The 22,334-nt window shown below is 36.6% G+C and overlaps 1 protein-coding gene across 2 annotated transcripts in view; it reads right to left on the reverse strand.

The window, feature by feature from the left end:
• The window catches only part of tamo (PUB and ZnF_RBZ domain-containing protein tamozhennic), a 101,855-nt gene that overhangs the window by 74,403 nt on the left and 5,118 nt on the right, over positions 1–22,334 (reverse strand). Inside the window, exon 1 of one of the 2 annotated variants that reach the window (XM_090378717.1) lies at positions 15,601–15,689. The exons of the other annotated variant lie outside the window; for it this stretch is intronic. The gene's annotated coding sequence lies outside the window, so the exon portion shown is untranslated. Of the gene's footprint in view, positions 1–15,600; positions 15,690–22,334 lie in introns of those variants that run through there. 2 annotated transcript variants of the gene reach the window in all.

Here is a 22,334-nt window from a genome sequence, read left to right on the forward strand (position 1 = left end):
CAATTTGTGTAGCAGTCTTCCATGTGCAATCAAAAGCCTTTCTAAGATCCAAGTATATAATATCAAAGTTATTCCCTGCATCCAGTTCTTTTGTGACTGCATCATAGTATCCAATCAAGTTGGTCAGGCAAGACTTCCCCTTAACAAAACCATGCTGTGTCTGAGCTATAACTGAAGTCTTGTCTAAATGATCCTGCAGTGCTTCTTTAACCAGTGCCTCCATTAATTTTCCTGGAACAGAAGTTAAGCTCACAGGTCTATAATTACTTGTGTCAGCCTTTGATCCTCCTTTGTGAATTGGGGTCACATTTGCACATTTCCAGTCGATGGGTACCTCCCCTGAGTCCAAGGAAGCTCTCATAATTATGGCTAAGGGTTTGCTTACTTCCTTTGCTGCCTCCTTTAATATAACTGGATAGATCCCATCCACCCCGGGTGCCTTTCTTGTGTTTATCTTCAACAGTTTGCTGTGGAAGATAAGGAGAAGCCTTGTCTTACCAATTTGATTGGATACTATGATGTGGTCACAAAAGAACTGGATGCTGGGAATAACTTTAGTAACATATATTTGGATCTTAGAAAGGCTTTTGATACTGTTCCACATGGAAGACTACTGTACAAATTGGAGCAGCGTGGCATTGGAGACAAATTGCTGCTATAGATAAAGGGATGGTTGAGTGGAAGAAGACACTGCTCTTCGTGGACTAATGTTATTAGTGGAGTCCCTCGGGGTTCAATGTTGGGTCCATTGTTGTTTTCTGTATTTATAAATGATATTGATGATAGTATATCAAGCTTAATGTCCAAGTTTGCAGACGTTATGAAGGTTGGCAGGGTTGTTAAGGACACAAATGACAGTAAGCTGCTGCAACAGGATCTAGAAAAGTTGAGCAGATGGGCTGAGAGGTGGCAATTGAAGTTTAATATTGACAAATGTAAAGTACTGCATATGGGAAGCAGTTGTTGTTGTTTGTTTGTTGTTTGGTTTTTTTTTTAGGAGCATTAGCAACTAAGGCCATATTGTTCCGTGGATATGTGGTGGTCATTCCCTGACCTTTCTGCATCCTCCGTATTTGGTGGTGACAGGCTCGAACCCCGGTCTAATCAAGAAGCGTGTGCTACGCACTGCTGCTCCTTCCCACCTGGCTACGGAGGCGCCTTCCATGGGAAGCAGTAACCCCAGAGTAACATATTAACTCTGTGGTACTACACTGGCAGTGGTAGAGAATGAAAAGGACCTGTGGGTAATTGTGCAGGCAGATATGAAGTTTTCTGAGCGGTGCAGATGGTCTGCAAGAGTAGCTCATGGTGTCTTGTCAATGATATACAGGAATTTTTCTAGCAGGGATAAGGAGGTGATTATCCCCTTGTATAAGGCAATGGTAACGGCCTCCATAGCCAAGTGGTCAGGAGCGAAAGTGCAGTAGCACATGCTCTTTGAGTAGACCGGGGTTCAAGCCCCTGACTGCTAAATACGGTCGATCTGCCAACCCACACTGGACCAGCGTGGCAGATTATGGTCCATTTCCCTCAGCATGAATTGTTGAGGAGGCTTCCATCCTGCAGTGGGTTGATAATGGCTGCAATTTACCTTTACCTTTATAAGGCAATTGTCAGGCTACACATTGAGTCAGTGGCGGATTTCCGCACAGGCGCGTGCCTGGGGCCTCTTAAATCGAGGGGGCCTCTTAAATCTCAGGTCTCAAAAAAATAATAATAAAATTGTTTCACTTTAAATTTTTTACACTCATCTTTATTACCGTTACTAAATAAAACTATAATTTAATATGAGAAGTTAGTAAACTCTTATGCGAATATCCCCACATATATGAAATATCTATGCAAACTAAGTGAATCTGAAGTAGAATACATATTATCATTAATGCTAGATTTTATGTATTACTTTTATGTATTAATGTTAGATTTGGGAGGGATGGTAGTTGTCATTTTTTCATTTAAACATTAGTTAAAATATGTATGAAAGAATTGCAAAACCAAAATGATTAAAACCGCAACACCAAATCTAGAGCGTGTGCTATAGTAAAAACGTGCGCATAGAATGAACACTGTAGTGGTACCGAAAATATTTAGAGGGGGGCCTCAAAATTGAATTGCGCCTGGGGCCTCTCAAGTGCTAAATTCGTCACTGCATTGAGTACTGTATACAGGTCTGGAGGCCTCATTTTAAGAAGGATGTAGAGCTGTTGGAAAGAGTACAGAGAAAGGCAACAAGATTAGTGAATGGAATGAATGATTGCTCTTACGAAAAAAGGCTTAAGTTTTGCAAATTACAGCGTCTGGACACTAGTCACCTGCGAGGTGATCTGATTGAGGTGTATAAAGTCTGGAATGGTTTGAGCATGCTCAATGCTGATGGGATTCTTCCTCTTGCTCAGAATAATCACCTGAGGGCATAAATTGAAATTGAGGAAAGACAGTTGTAGGATAGACATGCGGAAGTTTGCCTTTAGCCAGCGGGTAGTTGATTGGTGGAACAGCCTTCCATCTTTTGTTGTGGAAGTTGATAGCCTAAATAAATTTAAGGCCAGCTAGACAAGTATTTGGAATGAACGGAGGGGTGAAATGGGAGCAGGTTTTTTTTTTTTTGGCTGATGCTGCATAAGCTTGCTTTCTTGCATCGTATGCCTCTACTAATGCTAATGCTAATGCTAAAACCCCATGAGCTGTCCTGGCTGCCTGTCTACACTACTCAGAGAACTTCATCTAGCTGTACAATTACCCCCAAGCCTTTCTTAAATATGGCATATGTTTTTCTTGAATTACTTCTACCCATAGGCAGTACCTTGCATTTGTCAACATTAAACTTCAACTGCCATTTCCAAGCCCATCTGATTAATTTTCCTAGATCTTGTCGCAATAGCGTATCTTAATTATTGTCATTAACCACCCTGCCAACCTTTGTATCATCTACAAACTTAGACATTAAGCCTGATATACCTTCATAGATATCATTAATAAATAAAGAAAACAACAGATCCAGATGAATCCTGGGATACACCACAAATAACATTAGACCATGAATAGCAGTGGCCATTAATAATCACTCCCTGTCTTCTTCTACTCAGTCATCCTTTTATTCATAGCAGTAACCTGCCCTTAATGTCAACACTGCTCTAATTTCTATAACAGTTTTTTTTTATGTGCAACAGTATCAAAGCTTTCCTGAAATCCAAGTATATGATCACCCCAGGGGCTCACATCTGGTGAGTATAGGATTGGCACACCCTGGTTCTCAGCTGGATATCATTATTCTTCTCTTTCTTGGTGATTCCTTTCTACTTGTGATTCTCTCTCTCTCTCTCTCTCTCTCTCTCTCTCTCTCTCTCTCTCTCTCTCTCTCAGGGTAACTTGGGAATTTTTTTTGCCTAGTGCAGCATGCTCCCACTCCCTAAAGAATTGCTCATATGTGAATTTAAATTCAAAATAACTATTCAGTTTGTCAGAAACCTGAGCAAGATTATCAACAGTTAAACTTCCTTCTTTCTTCCTTCTACTGTTAACATAAATAAAGAAGTCTTCACTGCTTTTCTTTGCATTCTTTGCCAGCATGGGTTTGTTAAGGCTTCTTATAATCTGCCTTAGCTTGTCTAAGCCCCTTTCTATCTTGATTGCAGACTAGTTTATATCTACCGAGTCTTCTGTATCACCTGATAATATATATGCATCCCATGCATTTTTCTTATGCACATATGTACTGATTTTTTTAGATCTTGTTGCAATAGCTTATCTTGATTATTGAAATATTGGTTGAAACGAGAATAGAAAATAACTAAGAGGTGCAAACTACAGTAAACTCCCAGCAGGCCAAAAAAAAACCTGTTAACTTTAATTTCTAAGGTTTATATGAAGGAAAAACATTAGTTAATGTTTACTGTTTTTGAAATAAGATGGATTTGCAGCCCCTTGCTCTTATAATTCACGGGGCAGGAAAGCATTTGTTGATGATTGAGATTCATTTACGTTGGAATGCAACTCATGCTTTCTGAGAATTTCTACTGTATTTTTCGTATAACATTTTCCTTCAAGGGAATTAATTTATTTGTAATACATGAACAGACAATGCAGCAGAACAGGATAATTCTTGAAACCACAACAAACTTCGACACAACTTAGTGTCAAAGTTTGCAGATGATACAAAGGTTGGCAGGGTTGTTAATGACAGTAATGGCAGTGCGCTACTGCAACATGATCTAGAAAATTTGGGCAGATGGGCTAAGAAGTGGCAATTGAAGTTTAACCTTGACAAATGCAAAGTACTGCATATGGGTAGAAGTAACCCCAGAGAAACGTACCACCTGTGTAGTACTACACTTAAGGTGGTAGAAAATGAAAAAGACCTGGGAGTAATTGTACAGTCAGATATAAAGTTTTCTGAGCAATGCAGACAGGCTGCCAGGGCAGTTCATGGGGTTTTGTCAATGATATACAGGAATTTTGCTAGCAGGGAAAATGAGGTGATTGTCCCTCTGTATAAGGCAATGATCAGGCCACACCTTGAGTACTGTGTACAGGTCTGGAGGTCTCATTTTAGGAAGGATGTAGATTTGTTTGAGCGTGTACAGAGAAGGGCAACAAAATTGGTGAGGGGAATGAAGGGATCCTCTTACCAAGAGAGGCTTAAGTTCTGCAAATTGCAGTGGCTGGAGACTAGCCGCCTGTGCGGTGATCTGATTGAGGTGTGTATAAGGCCTTGATTGGGTTCAGCACACTGAATTCTGATGGGATCCTTCCACTTGTTTAGATTACGAACCTAAGGGGGCATAAATTCAAATTAAGAAAAGACAGGTGTAGAATAGATGTGCGGAAATTTGCCTTTAGCCAGCAGGTGGTTAATTGCTGGAAAAAACTTCCATCTGTCGTTGTGGAAGTTGATAGGTTAAATAAATTTAAGGAGGAACTGGACAGGCGTTTGGAGGGAATGGTGTGATTTTTTTTTTTGGCTGATGCTGCATAAGCTCATACACTTGCTTTCTTGCCTCACATACCACTACTACTACTACTTCTAGATGCTACTACATAGTAAAGGTGATTTTTCTTAAATAAATGGCTGTTGACATTCTCAGATACATAGCTGTAATTCTGTTTGCATTCAGTTATATAGGAAGATCACCCACCAATGCAACAACAAAAAAAAAATTAATTGTATCAGAAAATGAAATGCTAAAAACAAAATTTAAGCTACACTTTTCTCTAACTCTGTACTTACATTGCATGTTAGTACAGAATAAGAGAAAACAAAATTGCCAAGGGTTATCATGCTTTAGGTAATGTGTAAAAGCAAACAGCTCATTAGTAGCTGACCTTCAAAGAGGTGTCATCAGATTGGCTGAAACAAGAATAGAAAATAACTAAGAGGTGCAAACTACAGTAAACTCCCAGCAGGCCAAAAAAAACCTGTTAACTTTAATTTCTAATGTTTATATGAAGTTAAAATGAACAAAGTTCATTAACACTGAAAAAAATTTATGTGGGAGAAATAAAATTATCAGCTACTCCAACAAAGTGTTTATATGCAAGAGTATATACAATTTTGTTTAATTATAACTGCTTACATTTCAATCATGTTAAATAATTAAAAAAAAAAAAAAAACTACCTCCTTAAGTCAAAAAGGTATCTTGGTGAAACTAATATTCTGCACATCTAATTTGTATGGGAAAAGATGCCAAAATACATCATTCTTTTCTGGTTGATATAATTATTTTGTAATCTTCTGAAACCATTTCTAAAGAAGCAGGACAGAAATTCAGCTAAAATGGGAAACACTTACAATACCAAGTACTAAAATGGGAGACACTCGCAGTAAGCAGAGCCAGCTGAACAATGTGGTAAATGGTTCATTAGTGATGCTTCACATTCAAGTTACATTTAATATTTTGCTTTATATCTAAGATGATTTTGTCCCCAATTAAATTTATATATCAATATAATCTTTAAGCAAAGGATACAGTTCCAAAAAATAATTGTACATCTAAAAAGTTTATTTGAATATGCTTGAAATGCTCCTTAAAAATTTCTGTATGACATGTTGTAGGTATAAAATAAATACCAGTTTTCCATTACCACACATAATCAGCAGCAACTAAGGAGCCTACCCTATAGCTAAGGCTGGGGAGGGGGTAGATTTACATAGCAGAATAACAGTGCCATATCAAATTACACAAAAACATCAAAATAATCCCATATATATATATATATATATATATATATATATATATATATATATAATATCACACATTTTACATATTAAGAGTACAATAAACTATTTTATATTTGCAAGTTACTTTTTGTTACAGTCACATTAACCTAAGATCACATAATTAAATAACACCTAAAAACTTAACACTTAAAATTTGCTCTCTTAATTTAAAAAAAAAAAAAAAAAACATGCATTCCTGAAAAGTAGTTTGTAAAGCAAAAGTTCATAAATAAGGAGTGATTTTTCCATAGATATAATTGTGTAATGAGAGGATGCAGTCCAAAAAATAAAATGCTTATTCTCCAAAAATATATGACAACTGGGATAACCACAAGGAAACTTTTTAACAATAACTTCAAATAGAATGCAATGGATTGCATGTTTTTTTTTTTTTTTTCAATGGATTACATCTGAGAAGCAAAAATTGTGAATTAATGAAATATATGAGTATCACTGCTGATAACCAGATCAAGGGTATTCCGCTTTCTCTGGTTGCCTCTCGAACATGCTGCTGCAGGAAACAATCCTCCAATAAATCCATAAAAGTCTTGCTAGCATGCGAGTGACAAACCCACAAGTTCCAGTCAATATCTAGGAAGTTAAAATCTCCTATTATAATACACAATCTGATTTACTGGCCCATTCTATTTCTCTATATAACTGTTCATTGTACTCAGAGTCATTAAGCCTATAACACAGACCTACTCTCATTTTTGATTTCCAGGTGCTTATGTCACACCAAATGGACTCAACATTGCACTGTCCATCTATGTCAACTGGATGCATTTTCTTAGATTTTATGTTTTTCTTAATTAACAGCATAACCCCTCCTCCCTTTCTATCCTTTCTGTACACATTGCACTCCCCAAATTCCAATTCTGCATTCCTAATATCTGTGTGACACCATGTCTCTGATATCCCAACAATATCCATATCCGCCTTTGATTTAATGACTAGCACTTCAAATTCATCAAATTTATTTACTATACTTCTAGCATCGGTGTACATGCAAGTATACATGCACCTATTCGTATTCTTAGTTACCCTAAACACAGCCCATGTATTTATTTGTTTCGTGATGACTCCCATCAGTCCCTGAAAACCCAAGCACTCTGCCCTCTAGGCCACTGCTCATTCTAATAGTAGTAGTGCAAGAATCACCTCTGCCTGCAGCTTCTTTTAACCTTTCAGTCTGTGAATCACCCCAACCTAGCAATTTTCCGACCAACCTAATGCTGCCTCAGTAGCATCTGCAAACACTCTTGCACCCCCTTCAATTTAAGTGTATCCCATTACTGTAGAAGTAATCTCTCCTGTTAACAGGCACAGACCATGCTAAGAAAAATTCTACCCCAGCTTTGTACAATCCCTCCAGAGCAAAAATGATTGACAAGGCTCTCATCATATACTCCCTCCTATTGTGCATGGACAGAATTGCAGACACTTTCAAATTTAACCCTAACTCAGGACTCAGGGGAAATCCCCACAGACTGAAGATGTGCAAATGTATCTCCTTTTTCACAAAGGGGATCTAAGGGTGACACGAATAATTACAGACCAGTTAGCTTAACTTCTACTACGGGTAAAAAAATGGAGTCACTGGTTAAAGATGTATTGCAGGATCATCTAGACAAGACTGCAGCAATAATTCAGATACAGTGTGGGTTTGTTAAGGGAAAGTCTTGTCTGACAAATTTGATTGGATACTGATGTGGTCACAAAGGAATTGGATGCAAAAAACAATTTTGATATCATATACTTGGATTTCAGGAAAGCTTTTGACACTGGAAGATTACTGTACAAATTGGAGCAGTAAAGTATTAAGGGTAAGTTGCTTCAATGGATGAAAGGGTAGTTGAGTGGAAGACAGAGAGTGGTAATCAATGGACACTGCTCTTCGTGGACTAATGTTATTAGTGGAGTCGCCTGGGGCAGGGCCGTGCCGAGCCATTTTAGTACCTGAGGCAAGAATGAAAAATTGAGCCCTACTGTTAATGATGGCAACATTGGCAATTATTCATTCTTTCTTTTGGCACCCCTTTCAGCTTTTAACCTGAGGCAAGAGCCTCATTAGCCTTACCCTCAGCACAGCTCTGCCCCAGAGTTCAGTGTTGGGCCCACTATTGTTTTGTATATTTAGCAATGATATTGATGAAGGTATATCAGGCTTAGTGTCAAAGTTTGCAGATGATACAAAGGTTGGCAGGGTTGTTAATGCAGTAATGGTAGTGTGCTACAGCAACAGGATCTAGAAAATTTGGACAGATGGGCTGAGAAGTGGCAACTGAAGTTTAAAATTGACAAATGCAAAGCACTGCATATGGGTAGAAGTAACCCCAGAGGAACATACCAATTGTGTGGTACTACCAGTGCTTTTTTTGGGACAGTATACAACGGTACGATGTACCGGCACCTTTATTAACAGTGACGTGTGACATATGGATACAGCGCACTTTGAAATTTGTAATATTCTGTAAATTTTTTTTCACGTTTACCTACTATTCAAATAAGCTTAAAATTATTTAACTAAATTTGCATTTTTTACTGTCTATTGTTATATTTTCTATTTTTATAATTCGAAATTACTCAGTTGGACCTCTGTTTAACGAAGTCCATTTATAGCGAATTATTTTGAATTCCCCTTGGAAGTTACATTTAAAATAGTTTCCACTGAGTGAAGAAAATTTTCATATAGCAAACGGATTAGGAGAGAATTAACTTGGTATGCACTGTTCGCATTTCTGGCCTTCAGGCAATTTAGGCAAATAGTGCTGCTGCATGAATTAAGAGAACTAAAGGGATTATCATTCTACAACTTAGTGGTACCTGGTAAAACCTATCCGACCACCTGTCCCACATATGGAGAGGTCGCGCTAGTCAAGAGTGAGCAGATCAAGGTGTATTCCCAATGGGCTCTGGCCCACCTACTGCAGTGGTGTCCAACCTTTTCCTGTACAGAGACCATATTCAAAAAAATTCAGTTCTTTAGTGTGGTACATTTTCCATATCTTGTTGCATGTAAAAGTAAAATTGAAAATATCTGAAAATTTTATTAAACACAATACAATTACATTTACTGAACAAAACATTTAACGAGAAAATTTTTTTGATAATTAACAATTTTAAAATACTATTTTAGTTCACTTGCTTCGCAGGCCTTAGGTTGGACACCACTGTGAATCAACTGAAATCGCCCCGTTCGAGAATTAGAAAAGTGATTTTCTTTTACCCTGACAAATAATCATCTGTTGTTTCGCGGAAGTGCATTATCCACATTTTCCATAAATTTTCCTTATCTCTGTTTACATGGTCACAGTACTTGAATATCCGAATGACACTGACAATTTGGATAGTTTAAAAAAATATAATAAAAATAAAAATAAAAAATAAAAATTCAAATTTAAGAACTAGTGACAATACCGATGACGAGAGAAGAAAAACCTTCTATACATAAATTCCTTTATGCTACCTCCTTTATTAGACTAGACAAAGACAGTAGTAAATTTAAAATTGAGAAAGGAGTTCCACAAGGAGACACAATATCTCCGAAGTTGTTTACTGCTGCCCTTGAGGAAACTTTCAGAAGATTAGACTGGTCGCAGAAAGGAGTCAATGTGAATGGAGAGTACCTAAACCATTACGATTTGCAGATGACATTGTGGTCATAAGCAATGATCCCAAAGAATTAAAGAGGAAAATCTTAATCAGTTATACACAGTTAGTAAGGATTTTGAACTAAAGATGAATATGGCTAAAACAAAAGTAATGATGAACAAGTATGCCACAGAAAGGGGCATAATGATTGAAGGAGCAGTAATCGAAAAGGTGGAGTCATATACTTATCTGGGACAAGTTATTAGCTGTAATAATGATAAATGGCTGGAAGTGAAGAGAAGAATAAATTTTGGATGGATAGCATTCAGGAAATATAGTCACATACTGAGGAGCAATATCCCAATTTGCCTAAAACGTAAAATAGTGAACCAATGTATACTCCCCACCACGACTTATGGAAGTGAAACTTGGGCACTCACCAAAAGAATGGAAGAGAAGCTGAGAACTACACAGCGAAGATGTTGTTGTTGTTATTTGGTTTTTAGGAGCATTAGCAACTAAGGCCATATTGCTCCGGGGATATGCAGTGGTCATTCCCTGACCTTTCCACATACTCCGTATTTGGTGGTGGTGGGCTCGAACCCCGGTCTAATCTATAAGTGTATGCCACACACTGCTGCTCCTGCCCGCCTGGCTACGGAGGCGCCAACACAGCGAAGAATGGAACGAATTATATTGGGAATCAGACTGTTAGATAAGAAGAGAAACACATGGGTTAGGCAGCAAACTCAAGTAAAGGACATTCTTATCAAAACTAAAGAACTAAAATGGTCTTGGGCAGGACTCATAGCTCGAAGATATGATGACAGATGGACTAAGAAAATAACAGAATGGTACCCAAGAGGAGCTAAGAGAAAACCTGGAAGACAAAAACGGAGATGGACAGATGAAATTCGCGAGTTTGTGGGTAGTAAATGGATGGCCATTGCACAAAACAGAAGGAACTGTCATTGTCTAATAGTGCAGTGTGTGACCAGATCAATCATAAGCTTATGGAGCTATTCATATACTTAGATGAATTTGGCCTGGCTCTATATCCACAAAAGACTATAATGATGGTGTATTCTCTCAAAAAATCACCAACACTCGTACATCCAAAAACAAAACAGATCTGGGGATTATTTTTTACACCAAACGTCAATATGTGATGTTCACGTCACACATTGACTTACTTGTAAAGAGGATGAACTATCTACAATGGACAAAACAGATCTGGGGATTATTTTTTTACACCAAACGTCAATATGTGATGTTCACGTCACACATTGATTTACTTGTAAAGAGGATGAACTATCTACAATGGACATCCAAGCAAAGCCTTTTGCACATAAGACAAGCTGTGACAACCGTGCGATAAATAAGAACAACAGTGTATTTGGCCATACTGTATGGTGCTGAATTGTGGGCATCCACCACCCCTACCCACATTAAGAGAATATATGGGACTGAATTCTGGCTGCTGAACAACAAGCACCATCTCATCAGTTAAGGACCACGCAACTTGCAGAACAACTGGAACTACAGCATTTGCCCAATGTCATTGCCTGGAAACGACTCATAACTATAATAAAGATGATGATGGGCATGATATCCTCACTGTGCTTCTGGCAGATTTGTGAGTGGCACATCCTGCCATCTGCCTTAAGAGGCACTAAATCCCTGAGGATGAAAGCAAACAGACTGAAGATGTCTGATAGGTTCTTACCAGCCAGGCCATTGGAATGACCTGCTGCTTATCTCAAATTGGAATTGATCTGGAAAGGCTAATAGAAGATCTGAAGTATAGAAAAAAAAAAAAAAAAAAAAATGTGATGTGGTTTGCTAAGGCTACTGCTGCCCAACAGTTGTGCACGTTTTTGAAGTGTATGTACTGAATGGTTGCTTATGTGAACAAGCGTCTATAGTGTTTTCAGTAGTTGTTGTTGTTATAATGAGCAACTTGCACATTAACTGTCAGGACAGAAATGCAGTGTAAATTTAATGAATCTACATTTTCTATTTATTTATATTGTTTTATATGTAAATCCTCTGGCATTTACTGCCGCCGTGAAGGGAATTTGTCACTCACCATGGTAACACTTTATTTAGTATGGTAGGACAAATAAAGATTATTTATTTATAAAGACAAGGAAACAATCAATATTAAGCAAATCTTTTATTTCAAAACAAACAAAACACAGTACTGCCCAGATACAAGTAAATGTCTTGGGAGCTGCACAATTACCAAAAGTGAGTACTGCCTACCTCGGAAATACTCATATTTATGCCACATGAATTCCAAAGTTCATTTTGGAATTCACCTGGATTTGGATTCTCAACACAATTAGTTCTTTACATGTTCTCTTGATGGTTAATACTACTAAGACAAAAATGTTTTCATGACTGTATTCAGTATCAAATACTTGTACTGAAAAAAAGGAGGAGATACACCCTCAAAATATATACTTGTTCTTTGCACAGTTGTGTATTTTGGCTATTTCACAGCAAAATGATTATTTAACGTGGAGTGTTTCATTCATCTAGTATAATTTTCTACATAAGGTGTGTGCTCATTCAAGAACAGAACTGCATAGGAATAACACAGATTAATGAATTGATTCTGAGTAAAAGTAAATTTAAAAATACATTCAAAATAAATCAGATAAATATAATATATACACTATCATGACATTCTTTTTAATTCTACAAGCTAAAACTGTAACCATATTGCTCAACCTCTGATTAAAATGTATGAATGACTACTTGATATGAATCATCCATGACTAATTTTTATAAATCATTTAAATGGTTCATCACTATTGTGTTAGCATCTGAATTTTATTTTGTGAATGTTAGAGCCTAGCTGAGAATACAGTAAGATTTGTCATGATTTTATATTTTATTATAAACTGTATTAGTCACTTTTTTTGTAGTACTTCCAGAAATTTGCAAAATTTATTCAACTAGATCAGTCATTTTGATTAATAACCATACAGAACAAACATAAGGAATATTTTTTTTTATAGGGTCATTTATGGCATATAATTATATTTAGAGAATTATTACGAATTTGTTCTACCAAAAGTGTTAGAAATATCAGTATACTGGGATGGTTATGGCTCTGGGGTGATGGATATGGATAAGTGTGTCACACATTTTACAAGCTCAATTGCACACTCCCAAAAAATTTATATAGCCCACTGTTAACTATTCTGCTGGCATACTGACTGCGATAATTTATAATTAAATTTTAAAATCTTGTAGTCATACCACGTATAAAAGGAAATTTAATTTTTTATTTAAAGTGTATATCCTAAATATACAGCATAACTGAAGAGTATTTTATTATGATGAATAGTCAGTTGTACATAACAAGATGCACGGGTAGTGTTGGCATTCATTACAAGATATGGATGAGTGAGATATGTATACCCAATTCTTAGTCTCACTAACATTACTTCCTCCTATCTGCTCTGCAGGAAGTTGGAAGACCACAGCTTCAGGTACCACTTTATCCAATAGAGTTTATCTGGATAACCGTTCCAGATTGAGCAACTATCAAAACAGACTTTATGGATAACAGGTTCATATGTGGCACATTGGAAAAAGCTGTGAATTTGTAGTATATGGATGTTTTGCTATAAAGTCTGCTCTTTTGTTCCCTACTCTGGTTGAACTCATTGTAATGCATTCAAAATCAGATGGTTGAATCACTACTCTAATTAAAATATATACTGCACTGTGTTGTAATAACAATTTAGAAATTTAATTAATTAATGACTGAACATTACAAGAAATCAAAACATTCCAGAACATTGTGGTTCCTTCAGTTATAGGAATAAATATACAATGAAACTACATCTGAAGATGCCTACAGTCTGCAGTGAATATTACACATGGTCCTCCTGTCATGATACCTAATGCAATGAGGTCAAGAAGAGAGCATCCAAAGATGGAAGATCAAGTGATCAGTTTGTGCCTTTTTGATTGAATTGAATTAGGGCTTCTTTTCATAGATAACTATGCTAAATACCACAGGGAATTGGGTAATTTGCTCTTGTGAACCGCTTCTGTATGTGCGGTTGTTGCCTCTGGCTGAACTGTAAACTTGGCTTCCAGTGAAGTCCAGAAATGTAACTAAACTGAAGGTTTGAAAGCTAGCATGGGGGTTGCAGCTATTTTGTAGGTTATTATGATGACTGTAATTTTGTTATATGTTATCAGTTCAGGCTGACACTCTGTTGAAGAGATATATCAGAAATATAGACAGAAATACAGGTAGAGTTACTACCTCCCAATCCTGGATAACTCTTCGAAAGCTGGCCTTCAAACCTCCAGTTCAGTTACATTTACACACCTTAGCAGAAGCCAAGTTTACAGTCAGCCACAACAACAACACAAGCAGCACTTCACAAGAGCAAGTTCCTCATCCCCTAGGGCATTCAGTGTAGCTAGCAGCAAAGAGAAGCCATTAAGTCCAATGAAGATGGCACAAACTGACCACCTGGCCTTTCTTTGTTCCTAACCTTCCTTTTCCAGACATACTCTTCTTGGCCTCATTTAGTCAGGAATCATTACTTCATGTAATATTTATTCCAGACTATAAGCATATCAAGATGTAATTTCATTGTAAATGTATTCAAATTCCCACAAATGAAGAAATTATCTATGGGAATTGGAATAGATATACAATGAAATTAGTGTTTCGAAACATTTGAGTTTCTTGAAATGTCGTTATTAAATTTCTAAATTATGATATTAAAATCCAGTGCAGTGTACATTTTAAACAGATAAAAAAGTATGCTTTTTATTTTAGAGTGAAAAAGAGGTGGGAATGGTTCATTAGAGACAACACCAAAGAAGTCGGGGTATATTAAGACAGGAATGATTGAAAGTTCACTAATCTGATGCAGAGCTAGTTTGACAGCATAAGACTCAACAGTGAAGATAGGTCACAGCATGTGAAGGTCATACTGATTGCAATTTTTGACAATGAGTGGATGGTGGTAAAGGAATTCATTCTGCAAGGTGTCACTGTTAATGCAGACAAAATGGTTGCGAGACGCAATCTGCTGTAAATGTCTAGAAAAATGAGAAATGGTTATCTCCTCTATTTTAATGAGCACATCACTCGATGTCTGGCAATTTTTGAAAAAAACAAAAACATTCCCATCATGCTGTTCCCACCTCATTTGGCAATCATGCAACTTTTAATTTTCCTAAAATTAAAACTGGTCACGAAAGGAAAACAATGAGTCAATTCAAAGAAACTAAACAAACAACAAATCACCTAAAAATGTTCACAAAAAAAGAAAAAAAAACTTTCAAAAATGTTTGGATCAGTGACAGACATTAGAAACAAGTATGTGGTTGGCATACTTGTTACAAGAATATCAACAATGTAAACATTTATCACTGAATAAAATTAATTTTTTTCAACATTCAATCTTTTTGATCAAACGTAAAGTTCAAATTATTCTAGAAGCTGTATCCAAATGACTGCCCATGAATTTGTTGCTATCATGCTAGACTCAACCACCAGGGCTGACTAAGCTATAGCCTGAAGCATAAGCCTTGGAATGCCACATGTAATCTAATATTTAACCTGAGCCTGTCACACAAAATTTATGAGATCCAGACAATATTTTAGTAATTTGTGCTCTTCAACTACTCTACCCATATGCTGAAACTGTTTTTGAAAATGTTTTCTTTGATTTCTCCACTAAAAATTCTAAAAATCTCTGTTAATTATCACACAATTAGGAAAAATTCAAGAATTAAGTTATACCTAATTATAAGCATTTCTTGACTGGCATCAACCAAATACAATTATTGACAGTGAGCTGGTTTTATTGATACTTGCTTTCCTCCATCAGTAACACTCGGGCTTTCTGATATTGAAGGATTGTCATCAAACTGTTGATGCTGATGCATGTGCTTCATGTTTCATGTAGTGGGCATTCCTGTTATTGAATTGACAGGCTGGCATCCAATCGCATGCTTTCTTTGGAGCATGTGGATTTTTTGATTTGCATTTTGCTAGTTGACAGGTCTAAAAGGGAGTTTTAATATCAAAAATTAATTAAAATATCAAATTTTAATCAAAATTTGATATTTTAAAATATCAAAATTAATTAAAAGCATGTTTTTAATACAAAAAAAAAAAAAAACTGGTTTTTCACAGTTGTGTTCAGCAATGATTGAAAATATGGCATCAAATAAGTGAAAATTTTTGAATTACTGTACTTTTTTGCTGATTTTTCAATTATATAATTCTTATATTTGTAAACTATAAATCATGATAACAAGAAAAGAGATTATATAATATAGGCTCAAATTGATGGTTTTCATAAAAAAAAAAAATATATATATATATATATATAATAAAATAAAATTGCTTTAAAATTTATTTAATTATAATTTTCAACTAATTTACTTTTTGCAGGTTTTTAAAGTGACAGCAGCAGTTGCATTGGTGTACAGAATTCATAATCAGGTTTTTGGGATAAATGGCAAGAAATAATTGGAAGCTAAATTATTCTTAATTTTGACACTATGTTGGATAACAATAACAAAAATTATCTTTTCAAACAATAGCGTATTATCAAAAAATAATAATAATAATAAATATATATATTATTTTCCCCCCTAACTGCGATAAGGCATTTTCAATCACTGATCAACTGGCCACTTTATGGAAAATTAACATTATTTTATTTAAGCCTATATTTTACACTAAAACAGAGCTCCTGAAAGAATTGTTTTATGGCTATATTTCTCCAATTAAAAAATAATTAATGATGCAAATGGAAGACTTTTACCATACATGAGGAGAACTAAAATATTCACATTAGCTTCTCAGTGTTGACTGATACAGAAGTGCACAAATTTGCTAATCATTTCAGCAAATATTTGGAATTCAGAAAAACCTGGCATGAAGCAAATTAGCATTAGCATTAGTAAGGGCACATAATGCAAGAAAGCAAGCTTATATAGCATCAGCCAAAAAAAAAAAAAAAACCCCTTCTCATTTCACCCATTCACTCGCTCCAAATGTTTGTCCAGTTCTGACTTGAATCTGTTTAAGCTATCAACTTCTACAACGACAGATGGAAGTTTGTTCCAGCAATCAACCACTCGCTGGCTAAAGGCAAACTTCCGCACATCTATCCTACAACTGTCTTTCCTCAATTTGAATTTATGCCCTCTCAGGCAATTATTCTGATATGGAGTAATAGCCTCAAAATCTGAATGGCAAGGTCTAATCATGAAAAGATTGCCTATTTGTTGACAAAATGTGACTCTGTCACATTTCATCAATATCCCAAGATCTTACAGGTTTCAATGCTACTTGAATGCTTTTTGATGAATCATTATTTTTCAATAGGACAGTGTAGCATACTGTCTTTCCACTTGATTTTCCGGGCTCTCAAAAATAATCCTGTTGGAATTTCTTTGAGGTTACATAAAGGATATTATTGATCAGACACCCATCCCCAAAACTAAGGTTTTTAAACTTATAATAAGAGGTGTCATTTCTTATAACTAATTTCTAAACAATATTAAATAGTATTAATAATGGCAAATGATGCAAGAAAGCAAGCTTATAGAGTATCAGCCAAAAAAAAAAAAAAAATCCCCATTTTATTTATCCATCTCCTGAAATAGATGGTCTAGTTCTTCCTTGAATTTATTCAAAATAACCACTTCCACAACAACGGATAGAAATTTGTTCCACCAGATGGCTGAAGGCAAACTAGGCCCAAATATTCTGCAACCATCCTTTCAATTTGAATTTATGTCCGTGCATGTATATAGTCTTAGCAAAAGAAAGAATCCCATTAGCACTGAGTTTGCTCGAGTTATTCAAAGCCTTAAACACATCAATCAGGTTAAACACATCAATCAGCATCTTGCTCAGTTTCCAGATATGGCAATTTGCAGAACTGAAGCTTTTCTTGGTAAGAGCAACCCCTTTGTTCTCAGCAATCTTGTTGCCCTTCTCTGTACCCATTCTAGCAGTCCTACATCCTTCCTAAAATGAGGCCTCCAGACCTGCATGCAGTACTCCAAATGTGGTCTGACCACTGCTTTATACATAAGATATAAGGTATGTTCGTGTCAGACGGCACCTAAGATTTCTCCCATCTCTGTGTGTTTTTCTCTGTATCGAGGACAGTACACTGTCAAGCCAGAGACTTGAAAGTGTGTGGGCCATGTCTGTGCAGTGTGATATGTTGTGCCCATTATTTATCCAGCTTACTGGCCGCCAGGCCCCTAGTGGAGCCCGATGTTGCCCATAACTTGCCATGTGGAGGCTAGCCAAATGTATCCAGTATCGCAACAAATTGCTCTGGCAGGTCCTGCCACCTAGTTTTCTAGGATTTCAGTGGCTAGGAGCTTGCTTTATACAATGGGATAATCACTATCTTATTACTGCTAGCAAAATCCTGTATACAGGATGTTTCAAAAGTGATGGTCAATAATTTAAAGGTGAACTATACAGACTACAATATGCAAAAAAAGCCTAGTTTGAGCAGGTAGGCCCAGAAGCATAACACCTGATGTTGAAGTGTTAGAAAGAACATCCTGTAACATCTGTAAAATCCTGTAGTGTTGAAACCAAAAATTAAAAATGTATTATCTTATGTTTAATAAAACCACCCTTAGTTAATTCGGTCCTTAAGTGAATCGTTTTCGAGATATTGCACATTTCTAGTTGGGATCCACCACTGACAAGGTGAACTGTACAGAGTTGGGATCCACCACTGACTTGTTTGTTTAGGTTAGGTTATGCTCATTCTCTCCGTTTCCCCTCTCTCAATGCTCTGAGACGTAGCGGGCAAACATTTCCATGTTGACTTGTCAAAGGACAGTCAACATGGAAAGAGGTTACAGCAATGAAGAGTATGCGGACATGCACTTCATGTATGGTAAAGCCAATGACAGTGCACTTGAGGCTGCACGTTTGTACCAAAAAGCATTTCCCCGCCAAAGGCAGCCCAACAGGTGCACATTCATCAGGGTACATCACTGCCTTAGGCACTTCACACATGGAGTACGATGTTTGTTTGTTTGTTATTTGGTTTTTAGGAGCATTAGCAACTAAGGCCATATTGCTCCGGGAATATGCGGTGGTCATTCCCTGATCTTTCTGCATCCTCCGTATTTGGTGGTGACGGGCTCGAACCCCGGTCTAATCAAGAAGCGTGTGCTGCTGCTCCTTCCCACCTGGCTATGGAGGCGCCCATGGAGTATGAGCAAGTAGGCCCAGAAGCATAACACCCGATGTTGAAGTGTTAGAAAGAACATCCTGTAACATGTAATATCTGTAAAATCCTGTGGTGCTGAAACCAAAAATTAAAAATGTATTATCTTATGTTTAATAAAACCACCCTTAACAAAGGATTCACAGCTTTTTGCTAAACTAGTGCTCCCATAGTCAGTGGCGGATCTTAACAGAAAATTTGCATTATCTCAAAAACAGTTCATTTGCGGCCCAACATTCACCGGGACTTTTCACCTTTAAATTATTGACCATTTTTGAAACACCCTGTATATCATTAACAAAACCCTTGAGCTGTCCTGGTGGCCTGTCTGCACTTCTCAGAAAACTTCATATCAGACTGCACAATTACTCCTAGGTCCTTTTCATTTTCCACTACCCTGAGCATAGCACCACACAGTTGATATATTATTCTGGGATTATGGCTACCCATATGCAGTACCTTGAATTTGTGAATGTTAAACTTCAATTGCCATTTCTCAGCACATCTTCCTAATTTTTCTAGATCTTGTTACAGCAGCATAATTTCATTACTATCATTAACCACCCTGCCAACCTTTATATAATTTGCAAACTTAGGCATTAAGCCTGATATACCCTCATCAATATCTTTAATAAATTTTAAGTAAATCCTTCATACAGAAAACAACAATGGGCCTGCATCGAACACAGTAGAACTCCACTAATAACATTAGTCCACAAAGTAGTGTCCATTGATTACTACTCTGTCTTCTCCCACTCAACCATCCCTTTAATGTCTCACTGCCTCCAATTTGTACAACAGTCTTTTAGGTGCAACAGTATCAAAAGCTTTCCTGAAATCCAAGTATATGATATCAAATTATTTTTTATATCCATTTTCTTTGACATTGTATCATAGTATACAAGAAATTAGTCAGACAAGATCTCCCCTTAACATACCGATGCTGTGAATGAAGTATTACTAAACCGCTGTCTAGATGGTCCTGCATTACTTCTTTAACCAGTGACTCCATTATTTTCTCCTGATACAGAAGTTAAGCTAACAGTTCTGTAACTACTCATGTCACCCTTTAATCCCCTCCTGTGTAAATTGGGGATACATTTGCACATCTCCAGTCCACAGGGACCTCCCCTAAATCCAAAGATGCTCTAATAATTATGGCTCAGGCTTTGCTTACCTCCTTTACTGCCTCCTCAATATTTAATTGTATACATTCCATCCACCACAGGTGCTTTATTTTATTTATTTTTTTTATGTTTAACTTCAATAATTTCTCTTCTCCTCTCCTCTCAGTTATCACAAAATCGTTAGCTGCCTTTTAGAGTTTGATAAACTTCTAGCATCCCTCTCCGTAAAGAATTACTTGCATGTGAATGTAGATACAAAATACCTATTCAACCTATCAGTAAACTAAGCAGGTTCATCAATATCAAGTGGGCTAATATGATTCAGACCCTACTTTCTACTGTAAATATAAGTAAAGAAGTTTTGCTGCTTTTCTTGGCATTATTTGCCAGACTTCTCATAACCTGCCCTGGCTTGCCTAACCCTTTTTGTGACTTGATTGCAGACTAGTTTATATCTACCATATCACTTGATAATTCATATGCATCCCATGCATTTTTCTTTTCTGCCACAAATCTCATTAGTTCATATGATATCTATTTAGGCCTAAACCTTCAACAGTATTTCTCATTTGGTATGAAAATGCCTAGTAGCATCCATGATTAATTCCTTGAATGCTCCCCATTTAGAATTTTGCTGTTGGTAACAAAGTCAATTGGTCCCACTGTATAGAATCTAAAAACTGTCTGAGATCACTGTAGTCACTTTTACGAAAGCAAAAACCCTATACCTCTGATAATTGTATCTTTAAGTAAATCCTTCATCAATACACTGTCACCTAGTGGTTTTCTTATCTGCAAATTCTTAATGCATGAAAAATTACTGCTGATAATCAATTCAAGAGTATCATTCTCTTGTTGCCTCTCTAACATTCTGCTGTAGAAAACAGTCATTCAATAAATCCACAAAAATCTTGCTAGTGTGTATGTGTGTGTGCGCGTGGCACCCACTATTTCTCTTTACAGTTGTTCAATCTATAACACACACTCCAATCTTAATTTTAGTTTCCCAATGTTTACATCACATCAAACTGACTCAACATCGTATTGACCACCCATGTTAACTGGATGCACTACTTTAGATTTTATGTGCTTCTTAACTAAGAGCATTGCCCCTTCTCATCCCTCTGTCCTGTCTGTATACATTTTACTCCCCATATTCAAATTCTGCATTCCTTATATCTGAGTGACATATCTTTGATATCCCCACAATACTTGCGGGTGCTGGTAATTTGATAAGTTACCAGCACTTCAAATTCATCAAATTTATTTACTATCCTCCTAGTATTTATGTATATGCAAGTATAGATGCACCTGTTCTTGCTCTTAGTTACCCTAATACAGCCCATGTATTTACTTGTTTCATAATGATCTATAGCAGTGCTTGAAATCCCCAACACCTTTCTCTCTGCTGCATGCATGTTCCAATAAAAGCAGTGCTATAATCATTTACATCTCTGCCTGGGGCTCTAATTAACCTATCAGTCTGTATCCCCCCGGCTAGCAGTTTTCCAACCCACCTAACACTGCCTTGATAGCATCAGCAAATATTCTTGCACTCTTCTATTTAAGTGTATTCCATCCCTGTAGAAGCAGTTTCTCCTGTTAACAAGCAGAGACCACACTGCAAAAAATTCTATCCCACAAGCCCTGCACTCCAGGAATGAACTGACTGACAAGTCTCTCATCATGTACTCTCTCCTACGGTGTCTAGGCAGAATGGCAGACACTGTCAAATTTAATTAACTCAACTTTTTCTCAACATTCCCCTGTATTTGTTAAGTCCTCAGATCTCCTATTGTTAATATCATTAATGCCAATGTGTACAATATCACCTTTTGTGCTCTTTAAAGATATTTACTCTACATCATCAACCTTTTTCCCCTAGCAGACATACACTGTTCCTATTCCACCTATACTTCTTGCACAATATAAATCTGTTTCCCTGACAAAGGACTGAATTTCATTTTGAAGTGTTACATGCCACAAACTGTGCATTCATTTTGTGATTATCAAGAAAATTTAAAAACCAGGGATATGAGAAAAGTTACAGCTGAACTTTGTAGTCATGCAAGCTCATGTTTCTGCTAGTTTTAGATTGATGTATTTTTATAATAATTAAGATACTT

This window comes from Mastigoproctus giganteus, chromosome 7 (assembly GCF_048544385.1).
Source record: "Mastigoproctus giganteus isolate SK-2022 chromosome 7, ASM4854438v1, whole genome shotgun sequence".
Classification (NCBI taxonomy): Eukaryota; Metazoa; Arthropoda; class Arachnida; order Uropygi; family Thelyphonidae; genus Mastigoproctus; species Mastigoproctus giganteus.